Source organism: Malaclemys terrapin, chromosome 3 (assembly GCF_027887155.1).
Source record: "Malaclemys terrapin pileata isolate rMalTer1 chromosome 3, rMalTer1.hap1, whole genome shotgun sequence".
In the NCBI taxonomy this organism is placed as follows: domain Eukaryota; kingdom Metazoa; phylum Chordata; order Testudines; family Emydidae; genus Malaclemys; species Malaclemys terrapin.
In genome coordinates, this window is record NC_071507.1 from 55,729,024 (window position 1) to 55,745,963 (window position 16,940).

Sequence of the window (16,940 nt, forward strand, 5' to 3'; positions counted from 1 at the left end):
TGACACTGAAAAGTTTGGGGACCATTGATCTAGAATTTTGAGGCACCCAAAATCACAAGTTACTTTTCAAAATCTTGTCATGACTTCTGATGCAGTAACTGTGGTATCATCATATATTTTCTGCTGTTCAATGTATTCTGAAGTGTGGCTTATCTATAGTTTTTGCAGGAACTGTGGTCGAAATCCTGGCCCCCCTGATGTCAGTGGTAAAATTCCCATGGACTTCAAGTCATTTAGTGTGCAGATGTGAAATTATAAGCATAGTGTCCCCCTACCTCCATTTAAGGTGATGGCAAAGGCAAGTCTGGCAGTCTTTCTGCCTGGCTCTGGGGCCATTTCTTTGCAATTTCAGATTATCTATGTTTTGCATGGTAAGCTGAATTCCAGGCCACACAATCCCAGAGTTGTGAAATTTGAGATTGGAGGCAGAAAGGCCAAGCAGAGAGGCTGTGTGCTATTCTCATTGGTTTCATGCTTTCCTTTCTCACAATCAAATTGTTCAGAGCACATTGAAATTAATGGGAGTCTTCCAATTTTCTTGCATGCCAAATCAAAACTTATAAAATGAAACTGGTTGTGAGTTACCAGAGCACAAGAAAATGAGTGAAAATATTTTAGCTTTTAATTTATTTATTTTTTTAAATCTAGTAATCCAAAATTATCTGCAAAGGTTTTTTTCACACACTTTGCCCAAAATTCAACTTTGGGTTTTAAGTAAACTTAAAAAAATTCATCTCGAAGGGGAATTTCTCTAATTTGAAGGAAATGAAAATGGGCTTTACACTGAAAATGCCTTCTTGATCAAATTATAGTATTGCTACTATTGCTGTAATCCTGAGAATGCAGGTCTCACCAGAACTTTGGTGCTGTCTAGTGGCAAGATCCTGAATCTCATTTGTGCTGGTTTAGGAGTTCACTCTAGAAGAATGTGAAAGGTTTTATTAGATTAATGCTCCATACAGAAATGTCAGATGGCACTTTGAGCTACTTGCTCTTACAGTTTGAACAAGGATCTTTTTTTATACTGTTAGGACTTGTCCACACAAACAGATTACTGCTTTAACTCTGTATAGTAAAAGCAGTACAATTCTCCTAGTGTGGATGCAGTTATACCAGCATAACTATCCTCGTACAGGAAGAGGGATAAGCTATACCACTATAAGGACACGTCTTCACTTATCGGAGGGTCCGGCAGCAGGCAATCGATGTTCTGGGATCGATTTATCGCGTCTGGTTAAGACGCGATAAATCGATCCCGGATCGATCCCGGAAGTGCTCGCCGTCGACACCGGTACTCCAGCTCGGCGAGAGGAGTACGCAGCATCGACGGGGGAGCCTCCCTGCCGCGTCTGGACCCGCAGTAAGTTCGGACTAAGGTACTTCGAATTCAGCTACGTTATTAACATAGCTGAATTTGCGTACCTTAGTCCGAAGTGGGGGCTTAGTGGGGACCAGGCCTAAGGCACACTAGAAGGGTTGTACACATTTTAACTCTCTTGGGCCTGGTCTACACTACGAGTTTAGGTCGACTTTAGTGGCATTAAATCGAATTAAGCCTGGACACGTCCACACGACGAAGCCCCCTTTTTCGACTTAAAGGGCCCTTTAAACCGGTTTCTTTACTCCGCCTCCGACGAGGGGATTAGAGCTAAAATCGGCCTTTGCGGGTCGGATTTGGGGTAGTGTGGATGGAATTCGATGTTATTGGTCTCTGGAAGCTATCCCAGAGTGCTTCATTGTGACCGCTCTGGACAGCACTCTCAACTCAGATGCACTGACCAGGTAGACAGGAAAAGCCCCGCGAACTTTTGAATTTCATTTCCTGTTTGCCCAGCGTGGAGAGCACAGGTGACCACGCAGAGCTCATCAGCACAGGTAACCATGATGGAGTCCCAGGATCGCAAAAGAGCTCCAGCATGGACAGAACAGGAGGTACGGGATCTGCTCGCCATATGGGGAGACGAATCAGTGCTAGCTGAACTCCATAGCAGTAAACGAAATGGCGAAATAGTAGAAAAGGTCTCAAAGGCCATGAAGGACAGAGGCCATAACAGGGATGCACAGCAGTGCCGTGTGAAAATTAAGGAGCTAAGGCAAGCCTACCACAAAGCCAGAGAGGCAAATGGAAGGTCCGGGGCAGAGCCGCAAACATGCCGCTTCTATGCGGAGCTGCATGCGATGCTAGGGGGTGCAGCCACCACTACTCCAACCATGTGCTTTGATTCCATCAATGGAGAAACACACAACAGGGAAGCGGGTTCGGGGTACAAGGAAGATGATGATAATTCACACAACTGAGCAACCCAACTTATGTCGACTTAAGCTGTCGACATAGTGTCACTGCAGCTGTGCAGAATATCCCCTTGGAAGTCTTTGTAAACATTTAATAAACACTATAGGATGAACCTTATCTTCAGCAGATAAGGTGACCGGTGACTTAAGGCCATTTCATGTCTTCTGCTCTGCCATCTGTCTTTGGTCTTCAGATTTTCTGTCAGTAAATTTTGTTACATTGTTGGAAGTGTTTGGGACAGTGTCTGTATCCTCCATTTTGTTTTTCAGTGACTGGATGGGTCTCCTTTCTTAGATTTCTACTTTAATCCAATTAAGCCAAAATCATTGGCAAATGGTCTTCGGAAAAGATAATTTTTTAAATGGTAATGCTGTTCTGCAGGATAGTTGTCTCAATTCAAACGCTCACCCTTTGCTTACCGTTAGTTTAAATGGGAAGAGTTTTCATTCAAGGCTTAGTTTATATGCACGGTCACATCGCAAAGTTAATTGCAAATCTAAGATGAAATTTCAGCTTTGGAAGCCTGAAGGTTGTTTTTTTTTTTTTGTTTGGTTGGTGGGGGGAGGCTTAAGGGGGGGAGGAGGAAGGGGATGGGGCAGGGTGAAGGGTCAGTGACCGAAAAAAGGAAAATTCTCAACTGCTATTGGCTGCCATCTGTTTGTTTGCAGATAGAGTACCAGTGGAATAGGTCTTCATAAAAGAATGATCAGATCATTTATGTCACATGCTAATAATCTGAAATTGATGATTACTGTTCTTCATGTGCAAAATACCATTGAAGTCTGTGGAAAAGAAACTATAGATTCTGAGCCTCCCCAAACACACACATGTGTATCATGACAAAAGCAGTTTTGATTTTTAGAAATGCAGTGTTTTAGTGATGTGAAAAAAAGACCCTATATTATATTTACTAAAGCTCCTTCCAAAAAGGGAGACATGCATTGAATAAGTTAAATGAACACTATTTGATTAAATTTGGCCCAAAACACAGGTTTGTAATAGTTTTTCTTAAGAAGCAGCTTTTTCAAAACTTAAGACCAAATAGAAATGTTTCAATAACGTTTTAGAAAATTCCAGTGGAGGTAGTTCTTATAAACAAAGAGCAGTGATTCTCAAACTTCTGTACTGGTGACCCCTTTCACATAGCAAGCCTCTGAGAGTGCCCCCCCCTCATATAAATTAAAAACACTTTTTACTATATTTAACACCATTATAAATGCTGGAGGCAAAGCAGGGTTTGCAGTGGAGGCTGACAGCTTGTGACCCCCCCCCACATAATAGCCTCAAGACCCCCTGAGGGGTCCCGACCCCCAGTTTGAGAACCCCTGACAAAGAGCCTCTGCAAAATTTGTGGCCTAAACACTGCGATGTTGTGCCAATGCATAAGATTCAGAAAATGAAGCTAGTAAAAAACAAAGTGAAACTGATCTACAGTCACTATCCAAGCTCAAAAAATAAACCTAAATTGTGCCAACTAGACTTTTAAAGGCCTTTCCATTTTCCTAATTTGATAATAGATTTTTAAAATTTTTTATATTGCTACATATTTAACCTGATAAGCAGTTTTTAAGTAGTGATTTTTTTATTTGCATCTTATCAAGTGCATAGAATATGTCTAATTAGAATGTGTAGGCTGATTTAAAGTACTAATACAGTAAATACCTTTTTAAGTAGAAGGCATCATATTAATCCTTTTTCTTTTAAATTAAGAATTAAACTTTAGAGTTCAAGAACTGGAATATCTGCTACAAGATCAAGAAAAAGAAAAGAAATTCCATATGAACAAACTTCAAGAAATTCAACTCCAGCCGGAGAAAACAAAATTGGAATTCACAGAAAAAAGGTTCTGTTTTGCACAAAATTAGAGATGAATTGAATAGAATGACAGCACAACATGATCAAGGTACTGCCCAGGCACTGTACCATGTTGCACCAGGCCTCTTCTGACTGCTTTTATAATGATTGTTAGCAGTAGTGTGTGTCAAACATTCAGTCATATTTAAAAGATTCAAGATACTTGAATAATGTTTCTTAGAACATCCTGAGGATAATGAATTGAAAGTATGCATTATGTTGGACAACCTTAAGTTCTTAATTAGCTTTCCATTTTCTGCAAGGGTCCAAGCACTTCTCAGCAGGTACTTAGCATCTTGCAGCCTCATGCCTTTGGGAATGATTCACTGAAGATCTGGAACATCTTCTCCAGTAGGGCCCTACCAAATTCACAGCCATGAAAAACGCATCACGGACCATGAAATCTGGTCATCTGTGTACTTTTACCCTATTCTATACAGATTCATGGGGGAGACCAGTGTTTCTCAAATTGAGGGTCCTTATTTCTGTGCTACCTTCAGAGCAGGGCAGCCGGAGAGCAGTGCCTGTTGGCCAGGCAGCCAGTTCTGAAGGCAGTGCCCCACCTGCAACAGCGCAGAAGTAAGGGTGACAATACCATACCATGCCATCCTTACTTCTGTGCTGCTGATGACAGTAGCTCTGCCTTCAAAGCTGGGCTCCCAGCGAGCAGCTGCCACTCTCCGGCCTCCCAGCTTGAAGGCGGCGCCGCCACCAGCAGCAGCACAGTGGTAACAGTAGCAGCACCGCAAACACCCCCTCCCACAATAATATTGTGACCGCCCCCACACACCACCTTTTTGGATCAGGACCCCGACAATAACAACACTGTGACATTTCAGATTTAAATAGCTGAAATCATGAAATTTATGGTTTTTAAAATCCTATGACTGTAAAATTGACCAAAATGGACCGTAGTCCCTACCAATAATATTACATAGAGCAAGAATGACACCTGGTGGCCAATTGGGACCTTAAAGGGACACTGTCATATAGTTTAACAGTTTCAGCCTAAACTACCATAAGTTCAGGGGAAAGTTACTTGGATTCTAAACTATCGCAGGCTAAATACTTGGGTAAACTCAAGTTAAGAATGAGAGTGCCTTACAATAAATTTGTAGTAATTAAAACTAACAAGTATTAACTTTGAATTTCCTGTATTTTTAAGTTAAACGTAAATCGCAACCAAACATTTAAAAATTTGGAAATGTATAATTAAGGCTGTCAAACAACCTCAACTCTGCCTCGTCAGTGACTCTAGCCTCTAATCTTTCTTCCTGGAAAATATGCTGTTTTCAAGTCCTTCACATAAGAGTTTGCAAGATTAGGTCTCCATACTGAACTGGTGTTTTGATCAAGGGCTTTTTGTACTGGCTCTAGGACAATTTGTAAAAGCCAGTGTATTATCGGTTTAGTGAACAGACCACTGCTATCCCTTTGTAACTTTTTCCCCTTCGAGTGGTTATCCATATGCACAGTTTGCTGACGGTGTGCAATGTACCCCACTCACCCATGTTCAGAGTCTCATGCACCTTGAGCGACCTCATGTCCTGCACCGAGGGCATAAAAGGGTGGAGCAGGCCAGCCACCACTCAGTTCTTCTCATGCCTCCTGGCTTCGAGAAGAACATGGGCAGTGAGCAGTGCTAACAAAATAACTGGCTCTTTTCAAATTTGTGCATAGTATAGATAGGGCTGGTTAGTTGTTGCCCATTGGCATTTTGTTTTTTTAACCAGAATAGCTATTTCTTTCTGGTGCCAGGATGGCTTCTTCTAAGTCCCCTGGATTTACATACTGCCCATCAAACAAGGGCACTATACCCTTTAATGTTTGGCATTTAAAATATTTATTTTGTCTGGGGGAATATCCCTGGAAAATGTGCTATTTGGAAGTCCTTCACTTGCAGGACCTGCAAATCTAGAGAAGCCCTGCTCCAGATGTACTTAATGAGACTAGCTTCAGGCCCTGGGTCATAGAATCATAGAATATCAGGGTTGGAAGGGACCTCAGTTGGTCATCTAGTCCAACTCCCTGCTCAAAGCCAACTTCTGCTATCTTATGTCCGGACAAAGCGTCTTTAGGACACATCCTGTGTTCCTACTGACAGTTGTCACAGACTTACATCTGAACTAGCAGATTCATCTGCCTCTATTTTTCTCTGAACCACCCGCTTCTAAGGCTGCTGCTATGCTCTCTATGTTGAATGTTAGACGTGCTTTGGCATGTTAATTTGCAAAGGATGAAATCTTTTAGATCTTCATCCAGTTAGGTGCATAGATGACTGTGTGAGGGCCTGTTTAATAAGTGGTTAATATGGATTTGCCTGCTTCATTCAGCATTTATTCTACCAGAGTTTAGGCATCATCACTGATATGTTTCTGTTGTGGAAATATGTAAAGCAGCTAGGCTGTTTGGGGAGGCACAGTCTTCCCTACCCGGCCCTCCATACAGTTTTGCACTTCGATGTGGCCCTCGGGCCAAAAAATTTACCCACCCCTGCTTTAGGGGCAGAGGGACTTGCCTACTTTCAAATGTTAGGCTGTCTTTTATTTTGATCTTAACTCTGAATTACCTTGGTTTCTAATGCTTGATTTTGTTTGTTTTTAATAACTGCAGCATTATTATGAATTTAAAAAAACACTTACATGTACTGTCAACTTTACTCACATATTTTAATGATTTGTTTGGTTTGGTTTCTGCCTGGGGATTTTCTTGATTATTTTTTTAAGACATTTTGAAATCTTTTCCATGCAAAGAAAGAAAGCTGGCAGAGAGTCCCCGGTGTTATGCAGAGAACAATGGGGGAGCTAAGTAACAAGGAACATTGTAGTGCTTAGAAGTACGATAGGGGTTAACCAGTCTGTATTCCTCAGGTTCTGTTGTTACCAGGAGGACTGCAGTTTCTGGTGGAGCTTCTGAACTTTGCAGGCACTCTGAGTTGAGATTAGTGGAGAAACTCTGAGGGGCTACAGGAATTCCTGAGAACATGGGGAAGTCCAGCTGAATGTTTTGGCCTCTGCCAATTGCTGCAGCTCCACAATTTTCCTGTGCATTTGGTAGAACATTGTAGCTCATGCAAGTCATGGATTCCATGATTCTTCATATTTATCTTTAGCTTAATTCTTTTCCCATCCCCTTTGTGCCCCTCCATACACACTTAGATGAAAGAAGTTATGTTGCCGTGGAGAAAGGGACCTCCACATGTATCTTCTGTAGATGTGATGGTTGTCACCTACCCTTTGCTGTCAGGGTTTTAATGGATGCATGCAGATTCTGCTGCCTACTTAAGAATGTTACACCCTATATACAGGATGCTGAAGATTATACCATCAGATGAATGGGGGTTAAGAATTTCCCTCTGGAGAGGTACAGTAAGGGCTGTTCTTTGCTACCTCTGTGAGAAGCCCATCGAGAGACGGTCTTGGCTGGGAGTAGGTTGAGGCCAGGGACATTGAGCCAATCCAGTGTTATGACCATGTTTGTATACAGATGTTGAAGTAATTTAACAATGAGAACTTTTGACCTGTGACTAGGCCCTCTCCACTTCAGTGACTGATAGCAAATTGCAGAGGAAAGCTTGATTGGTTGCTACTTCTGATGTCACAATGATGCTACTTATGAATCACCTGAGTTACTGAGCAAATTGCAGAGGAAAGATTGATTGGTTGCTACTTCTGATGTCACAATGATGCTACTTATAAATCACCTGAGTTACTGGCATAGCTCTGTCACCATAACCTCTAGGTGTGACTGTTAAGAGCTTTTCTTATTACAGTCTAGCTTCTTTAAATGAGTTTGAAATCTGATTGAATTATATTATATTATTAAATTATATTATTAAATATGGAATATATGAAGAGTCTCGGGTGGTCTGTCACTGGAATATTCAAAGCCAAGGAAAAGGTGAGAGAACAAGTGGTGAATTTTATTAATATTGTGATTTTTTTTTAAATTGTTTTCTTTGGCAAAGTAAGAAACTATTTTATGCAGAAAATTAATGTCATCTAAAGTGTAACTCTGCTAAACTTGGAAAGTAGATTAATTTATTATACTGTGAAACAGGGATTTTTAGTTCCATTTTAAATGCCAATGTCAACCTGTGGGGTGAGAACCAAATCCACTTCAATTTAGGCCGACACAATTTATTTTAGCCTTTATTATATATGTTTTCAGACAATGCTACTATCACCTATGAATTACATAAACATGCAAAAAAAGATAAGACAAGAAAAGGAAAAGCTCAAGTTATCTTTCTTGGGGACAGGGTGATTCTTTTCAAATCTCTGCTATGCTTGGCTATTTTTCCTCTGTATCTTCTCCACTATTATGTCAATCATCTATTTCTTTAATCCTCTGTTCTGTAACTTTGCACAGACTCAGTATAGCAAGCTACCTCATCTGTGTCTTTATCCGTATACATTCCACTCTAACCTCCTAATTAAAAGATTCTCCTGCATAAATCACAATAACTAACCCAAATTAATACATTTTTTGCTTATTCTACTAAAACTTACTTATATCTGTGTAGTTCCCAATGCATCTATTCCTTGCTGTCACGCTCACTGGCTCCATGCAGTTGTACTTACAAAAATTACAGCAATTTTTATTCTTTTTACTCATCTGTTTTTGTGGTCTTGAGTTTTTACTTGTTGGATGGGTGGAGGATGAGGGATTGTACCTGACTTACTGAAAGCTAACAGCTCTCTTCTCTACCCTGCTCTCTGCTTGGTCAAGAACTTTATATCTGAGACACACAAACCAGTTTTCTGATTTACAGACTGTTTCAGCAAAATCTAAAGCAGCAGAAATACATACAAAAAGCAAAAATTCCTTCCTATTTTCTTATAGTATTATATATAATAATTTCTCTAACATTACTTAGTACATATTTGACTAACACAATTCATTACACAGTTCTCCAACAAAGCTTAACTATGTATGTGCTCGCTCATGGTAACTCCATAATTTACAGTAGAACTTCAGAGTTACGAACACCAGAGTTACAAACTGATCAGTCAACCACACAAATCTCATTTGGAACCAGAAGAACACAATTAGGCAGCAGCAGAGACACCCCCTTTCCCTTCCCCCCCCCACCCCCCCCGCAAAAGGCAAATACAGTACTGTACTGTGTTAAACTACTAAGAAATAAAGCAAAAGCAGCATTTTTTCTTCTGCATAGTTCCTCACTTCAATAAAGCATAAATTAAAATGAAATATATCTCCACATATGCCAGTAGCATTTTTCACATCCTTTTAAAATTATATTCAAGTAAATTGTTCATCTTCTGCTTTAAAAGCATCCAACCATGAAGATGATTTAAATCTTATCAGCAGTTCACTTTTTTATTACCTTTAAAAATAGTTACTTGTCTTAAAGAAAAGATTTCAGAAAATAAAAATGTGTTCTGTGGAGAGAAAAACAGTTATTCTGCTAGGACAGCTTTCTGGTAAATTGGTTGTAAGTCTCCCTAACATGCTGTGAATACAATGAAACTGTAAGAGGCAAAGGAGCGACGGTAGTATTGTGTTCTGAGAAAATGTATAGTAGTGTGCTTTGGACAACTCTCAGACTTTTATCAGCAGATTGTTTTCACAATAGAAATTACACTGGGAATTTATTAAATGGGGTTTCAGTGTACTCTAGTTCTTTATAAACCACCAAAATTACAAGCAATCTATTGTTTTAATAAAATGACAGATAAACTGAAACACTTCTAATAGGAGAATTTCCTCTAAAAAGGAAATTCTTAGCATATTGAATTTCTGTTTAAAATTTCAGTCTAACCTACTTTAAACAATGAAAATTGTTCTGTTCTTGCTGTTCAGAATAGTTCACTAATTTTTTTCAGTTGAATCAATGTGCTGATTCCCTGTAAATTGAAAGTTGCATTGAATTTATCTCTTCTGCCTAAACACTTCTAGTTTTTTTTTAGTTTTTGCTGCTCATTTATTGAAACTTAGCACACACTTGTACTATAGCCAAGTGTAATCTGTTATCAGTTTGGGATGGGATACCTGTGTGGGTGTTCACTAGGTCATGGAAGACTGTAAGCAGTTTTGGGGCAGAGACCATGACTTCCTCGTATCTATGTGGTCTTTTTTTTTTTTTTAACAGTGCCTACTAAAGTGGGGTTTCAATCCTGATTGCGGGGGCGGGATTGCTATTGTAGTACAAATAATAAATATTCCCCTTGCATCACTGTGATTTATGATTAAACTTTTTATAGACTGAAATGATGGAGCAAACCATGGAAAGAGTACAGAAATGGCAAAGAGAAGTTGAAATTAATCGTCGCTCCTTAGAAGAGAAAAGAAAAGAACGGGAAAAGGTAAGACAAGACCCATTTTTTCACAAGTTTAAAGTTGCCTCCAGACTGCTGTTACCAGAGTGAACAAGTTGTTCCTTGAGTATTTGTCCATGTAGATCCCACTCTAGGTGCATATGTGCCTCAGGCACGCAAGATTGGATTCTTCTTCTTTGAGTGCTTGCTCATGTCGATTCCATATTTGGTGTGCGCGCGCCCCCTAGGGCCGGCTTTGGCAACCTCTGGAGCCCTGTGCTTATGCGCTGGTACATTGGGCCCTGCTGGCCCCATGCCCTCTCAGTTCCTTCTTTCCACCAGTGACGGTTGTTGGAACGCTTCGTGTTTTCACAAGTCCGATAGTGGTTTCTCTAACTTTGAGTTTTTCTTGTATATCGTTACTGTAGTGTTAGTAGTTAGCATTTAGGAGCGGAATCCCATTAGGGACATAGCCCCAAGGACGGGGTATGGCCCGGTCCCTGGGGTTTAAGCCATGGGCTGGGTGCAGCAAATCTCTGTCTATTAGTCACCTGAACACGAGCTGCCTTAAGTGCCTCAGAGAGGCGCATATTAAAGAGAAGTGTAGGATCTGCAAAAACTTCAGACCTCGCACTCTTAAAGACAGGGATATCTGATTAAAAGCCATGTTGATGGAGGCTGCCCTGTGCCCTGCGTTGGAACCATGCCGCTGGAGATTGTGGTGCTCTAGTGTAGTTGGCTACAGCAACTACACTTCCCCAAGTGAGGGACCTTCCTGGGACCAAAGTATTGTCTTCCTGGACCTAATGATCTCCCCCCTGTCCCTGTTAGAGCCTTTATCACCTCTCTATCAAGACAGGATTTTTGGTGACTGTTATCTCTGCTCAAAGGATAAGCTAGATTTAGGCATTAATGGCAGGACCTCTTTTACTATATTTCACAAAGACAGGATGACTGTTCTTTGATCTCGCCCTAGGTTCTTATTCAGAGTGGTCTCAGGCTTTTGTTTGCATTAGGGCATAGACCCTCAGTGTTTCCCCCCAAACCTCATTTGACTCCTGGAAAGGCAAAACTTCATATGAGTGGTGTCTTTAGGGCACTTTTCTACCACCTCCATAGAACAAAGCCTTTCCATAACTGGCCTAGAACTTTTTTTGTAATATTTGGGACAGGTCTAGAGTGCTCATTATTTCAACCCAGAGACTTTTGAAATGGATATTTGACTGCATAAAGATCTTCTGTGAACTAAATAAATTAGATCCACCTTCTCATAGGGTTACCATATTTCAGCAAGCAAAAAAGAGGACGGGAGGAGCCCCGCCCTAGCCCCACCCCCATCCTGCCCTAGCCCCGCCCCTGCCCCTCCCACTTCCCGCCCCCCTCAGAACCCACAACCCTCTCCCCAGCTCCTTGTCCCCTGACTGCCCCTTCCTGGGACCCCTGCCCCTAACTGCCCCCAAGGACTCCATCCCCTACCTAAGCCTCCCTGCCTCTTGTCCCCTGACTGCCCCCTCCTGAGACCCCCCCCAATCCTAACTGGCCCCCTAGGAGCCTACCCCCTACCTGTACCCTGACTGCTCCAACCCTTATCCACACCCCCACCCCCAGACAGACCCCTGGGACTCCCACACCCCATCCAACCACTCCCCACCCCCTGACAGCCCCCCCAGAACTCCCGACCCATCTAAACCCCTCTGCTCCCAGTCCCATTGACTGCTCCGATTCCTCTCCCCACTCCTGCCCCCTGACAGCCCCTCCCAGAACTCCCAACCACCCCCTCGCTCCTTGTCCCCTGACTGCCCCCTCCTGGGATCCCTGCTCCTAACTGCCCTCTAGAACCCCACCCCCTACCTGTTCCTTATCCCCTAACTACCCCTTCCTAAGACCCCCCCCAACTGTCCCCCAGGACCCTACCCGCTACCTGCCCAAAACCTTATCCATACTCCCCCCAGAAAGCTCCCCCCGAACTCTCAACCCCCCCATCTCTTGACTGCCCCATCCAAAACCTCCATGCCCCTTCTCCGACCCCCTGGGCCCCTTGTTGTTCACCTTCACCTAACGTCTTTGTGAGCTTGCTCAGGAATGCCTGGAGCCGTTCGTCCCGGCAGGCTGGCTGGCAGGGGAGGAGGAGCGGGGGTAGAGCTCCAGACTGCCGGAGGCGATCTGCGAATGCAGGGAGGGAGGGAGGGAGTGATCTCTGCTGCAGGGGGAAGGAAGAGGGGCTCTCTCTGGCTGTCGGAGCCCCATGTAAGTGGCACCATCCAGCCGGCTACCCTGTTAGCCGCGCGCGCTCTGCATGCGGGGGGAAGTCCGGACATTTACAAATTCCCCCCAGATGCTATTTTTAGCTCAAAAATCCGGACATGTCCAGGGGAATCCGGATGAATGGTACCCCTATCATATTAAAGCAAACTATACTAGGCCCCAAGTGACATGGGCATGCTTGAGGAAGGTTCCTATGTCAGAAATTTGCTAGGGAGCCAGTTGGAGCTTATTGCCTACTTTTATTCAGCACTACTCGCTAGTTGCAACTACTAGATCTGATGCCCAGTTTGTTAGGGCAGTCCTGCAGTCTTTATGTAAATTAGACTTTTGACATCCCCCTCCATAAGGAGATAACTGTTAGTCACCTAAAGTGAGATCCATGTTAACAGATAGTGGGAGACTTACCTTACAGTAATTCTGGTTCTTCTGGCTGTTCTGCCCACATGGACCCCACGACCAGTCCTCTTTCTCTACTATTGTGAAATCCATTAGTTTTGGGATTCTGTTTTGGCAAAGAAACTGAGAAGTGGCTGGGCCTGCTTTGCCCGCAGGTGTTATGTGTGTGTGAGGGGGGTGCGTGTGTGTGTGCATGCATATTAAGATACCTGCTGATGCTACACTGTGCACTGTCAACCCAAAAGAACCCAATCTCATCCACATGGGGCACGTGCACACCTAGAGCAGGATCCATGTAGCCAAAACAGCTCAAAAGAAACCAGTTAGTGTAAAGAAAATAACTTTTTTGTAACATGATATTCTGATTTTGCTACTAAGGGGCAAATTTTAGTAGCTCGTATTCAAATTGAGGGAAAGTTTTTTAGTGGGAAAATATTTTAAGTATCTCCACTCTGATCTTCCCTCTTTCATTTTTTTCTCCTTTGTCACACTCTCCCTTGCTACTTTTATTTGGATTTTTTCTTTTCTTTTAGTTTGGCAGCTGGATGGATCTGCATTTGTTAGTGAAACAATTTATTGGCCTACCACGAATTAAATTGACTAAAGCCATGTTCCCTACCTGTTGATAATAGTAGTCTGGTGGTTATAACTTGGTAAGAGGAAGTGAATCCGTATTTCTTCAAGGTAGGCCGGGCAGGCAGGCTACCAATTTGTTCACCTCTAATTTATAGTTAGATGATAAAAAAATCAGAAAAAAGTGTGAACATTTTGCTAGTAATTGGCTCACTTATTCCTGAGTGTGACCCTCCCCACCTGCATTCTTCTGCTCCTGGCAGGCCAGCCCAGGGTAGGAGTGGGCCTTTGGAAAGGCTTTGAGGGCAGAGGGGCTGGGGGTAAGTGGGGGAGACATAAAGATTTGGGGAAGTGGATCACCGGGATCCAAGAGGGTTGGGGACTTCATAGGATGGGTCTCTGGCTGGCAATGAGAGTGGGAACAGGCTGTGGGGGTACTTGAGGACTGGGATGGAGCAGGTGTCTTGCTGGAGGATAGGAGGGTGCTTAGGAGAAAGCAGAGGGGAAGTACTAGCACTTCACTACCTTCTCCATCTGACAAACCTGCTATGATTTGTTAGAGGGGAGTCCTGCAACTGCTGCCAAGAGAAGTTTGGCAGAGAGGTTTGTTGCCAGGAGACGCCACTAGTGCTTTCCCTTCCTTATCTTCCTCCACTTTCCGCTCCCCCACTTAGCTCTCTCTTTTCCTTACCAACCTCAACACCCTCTACTAAAAGTCCTGTGCCCCTCAGAGCCCTATTCCCCCACATAAATTCCCTCTCAAATTCATGTAGAGCCCCAACCATAAGGACCGTGGGGCTGGGAAGAAGCCTCAAAAACTAATTATACCTGGATGGATATCTACTTTGCATCTCCTAAAGATTGCAGGAGATGGGCTAGATTCCTAAGGATCTTCGGAGGTGTGCATTAGTGAAGTTCTGCTCCCCCAGAACTGAGGCGGGAGGAGTGAATGCCCCTCTACCAAACTTCTGTTGCTACTCAGTCTTATGTTAAGTCAAATTGAAAAAAACTAAGGCAGTTTCCTCACAAAAAACATTTTTACAGCAGGAAGTTAAACATGTAATCATAGCAAAGAAAGGAATTTTTTCCCCCAAAGGATCATGATTATTGGGGATTAGTCTGGTTGCTTAGTTGTAATGCTCAATGTTGTTATGGAGATCTACTTTTGAATTGATACATAAGCTTCATTCCATTATTTGCTAGTATTTTTTTGATCCACCTGTATTGGTGTAACAGATTCAGTAGGCTACTCTGATTGGCCAAACTGAGTCATGGCCATTAGTGGCCATAACAGAATTTAGGCTTTACTTAAAAATGGTTTTTAAACTCTTTTTGCTTCTGCAAGAGAGGGCTTTAGTGTAATTAGTAACTATTTACAGAGACTATTTACAGTCCCTCCCCCATGTTTTCCAGTGTTAATAGTTATAGTAACTTGACTAGAAACATGTCACAGGAGTGTGTTTCTCCCTTCCCCCTCCCCCCCTCCCCCTCCCCCATCTTCTACATTTCTAGGAAGTATCACGTCAGCTCCGTGCCTTACAGACAGTGGCCCAGCAGTGCAAGGAGATGAAACTCAACCAGGACTTGCAGCAAGCCAAGAACGATTCCGATGGTCTACGGGCAGAACTTGACAACGTAGGATTTTTAATATCTCAACTATTCAAATGGAAGTGGTGATGCTGAGTTTTTATTTTATGTAAAATTTTAACTGTCCTCTTTTTTGTGTTTAAAGATCTATACATGACTAATATTTAAGTGCAACTAAATACATCACAGGTCAGAGCAAGCTGCGCTATGTTCCTGTCACAGGGTGAGCTGGTCCATTAAAAGACTGGGGCACAGCTGCACTTTTTCTCAGGTTTAGCCCATCTCCCTGTATGATGGGAATGAATACACGGGTCATGTGACAGAAGCATGCATCTAAACCAGGCCTGCTGGTTTAGATGCATGGCAGCCTGTAGTCATTCAACAGAGAGACATCCCCCCCCACGCCTCAAAAGTTCAGAGAGACACTCTCTCTCTCTCCTTAGTTCCCAGGCAGAGAGCCTGTGAAGAGGACAGGTGACAATTTTCTAGAACTCTAAGGCAGAAGACTTTGGGGGGAAGAGATTTACAAGGAACTGTAAACTGTGCAGGGATAAGCCTCCATTGATGGACCTGCAGGATGCAGAAATCCCAGCTAAGGGAGGGGCTGGACTGCAGGGATGGGCATGTTCTGATAAAAACCTGGAAAAACTTGAGGCATTATAAACGGAAAGGAATAATTGAGGCTGGTAAGGGTATGTTTGAGTGTTGTGTTATGATAATAATCCAAACTGGAAGAGAGCACTACTGTAAAATTGCCACATGTGATAGCTGGTTTGATGCAAGATTGAAGGTAAACTGAGGTAGCAGATGGGCCCAAAGGCAGTTTGGGGGTAATGCCCTGGAACCCTTCCCTTTAGACTTGTTCGGATTTGAGCACTGCTTCTTTTCTACCCACACTCTCTAATAGAAAACTGCTTTTTTATTTTTGATACACATGGTCTACACTGACTTAATACAGAGGTTCTAAATTTGTCCACGATAGCTGTCCGGCATAGCTATGTGTCATCCTAGCTGTGTGAGCACATTAATCAAACATTTTCTACAGCGGAGAAAATACTAACCACTACACATACTCTTCTTTCCATGTTTACTCTTGAAACACTCGATTCATACTGAAACTTGGACGTCTAAAGGTTTTTATCCAGAAAAGCGTACTCCTTTCTAGAATGGAACGAAATTATTTCATTCTCATTTTTTTCTCTCTTGATGTTGGTAATAAATTTACTTCCTTTTTAATTTGGAGTACTATAGAGCTCTTATGACAGATATAAAACAGATTAGAAAGATTGAAAACCAATTAGAATTTGGTGGTGTCACAGTTATGGTCTCGTTAACTTCCTGGCTTAGATAGCGATAGTCAACAGTTACTCCAAAGTTCTCTTTCTGTAAGAGGAAGCCGAACATAGCTTATTCTTTTTGCTTTGTTTTATAACGTATCTTTGGAGCTCATCATTTCAAGGGACATCAGGAATTTTTATTTTTTTTAAATAGATTAAATATGACTACAAATAAAATGTGATGTGTTTTCCTCATAGGCAATAGCAGTGAAACAGCATTTGGAAAACAACTCCAATGAGCTTACAGAGAGACTGTGCAGAGCAGAAGAGGCTTTACTGGCAAGCCAGTCAAAGCAAAATGAGTTGAGGAGAAACTTTGAGGTAAAGAAATCAGAGGGGCAACTGGAATAATTA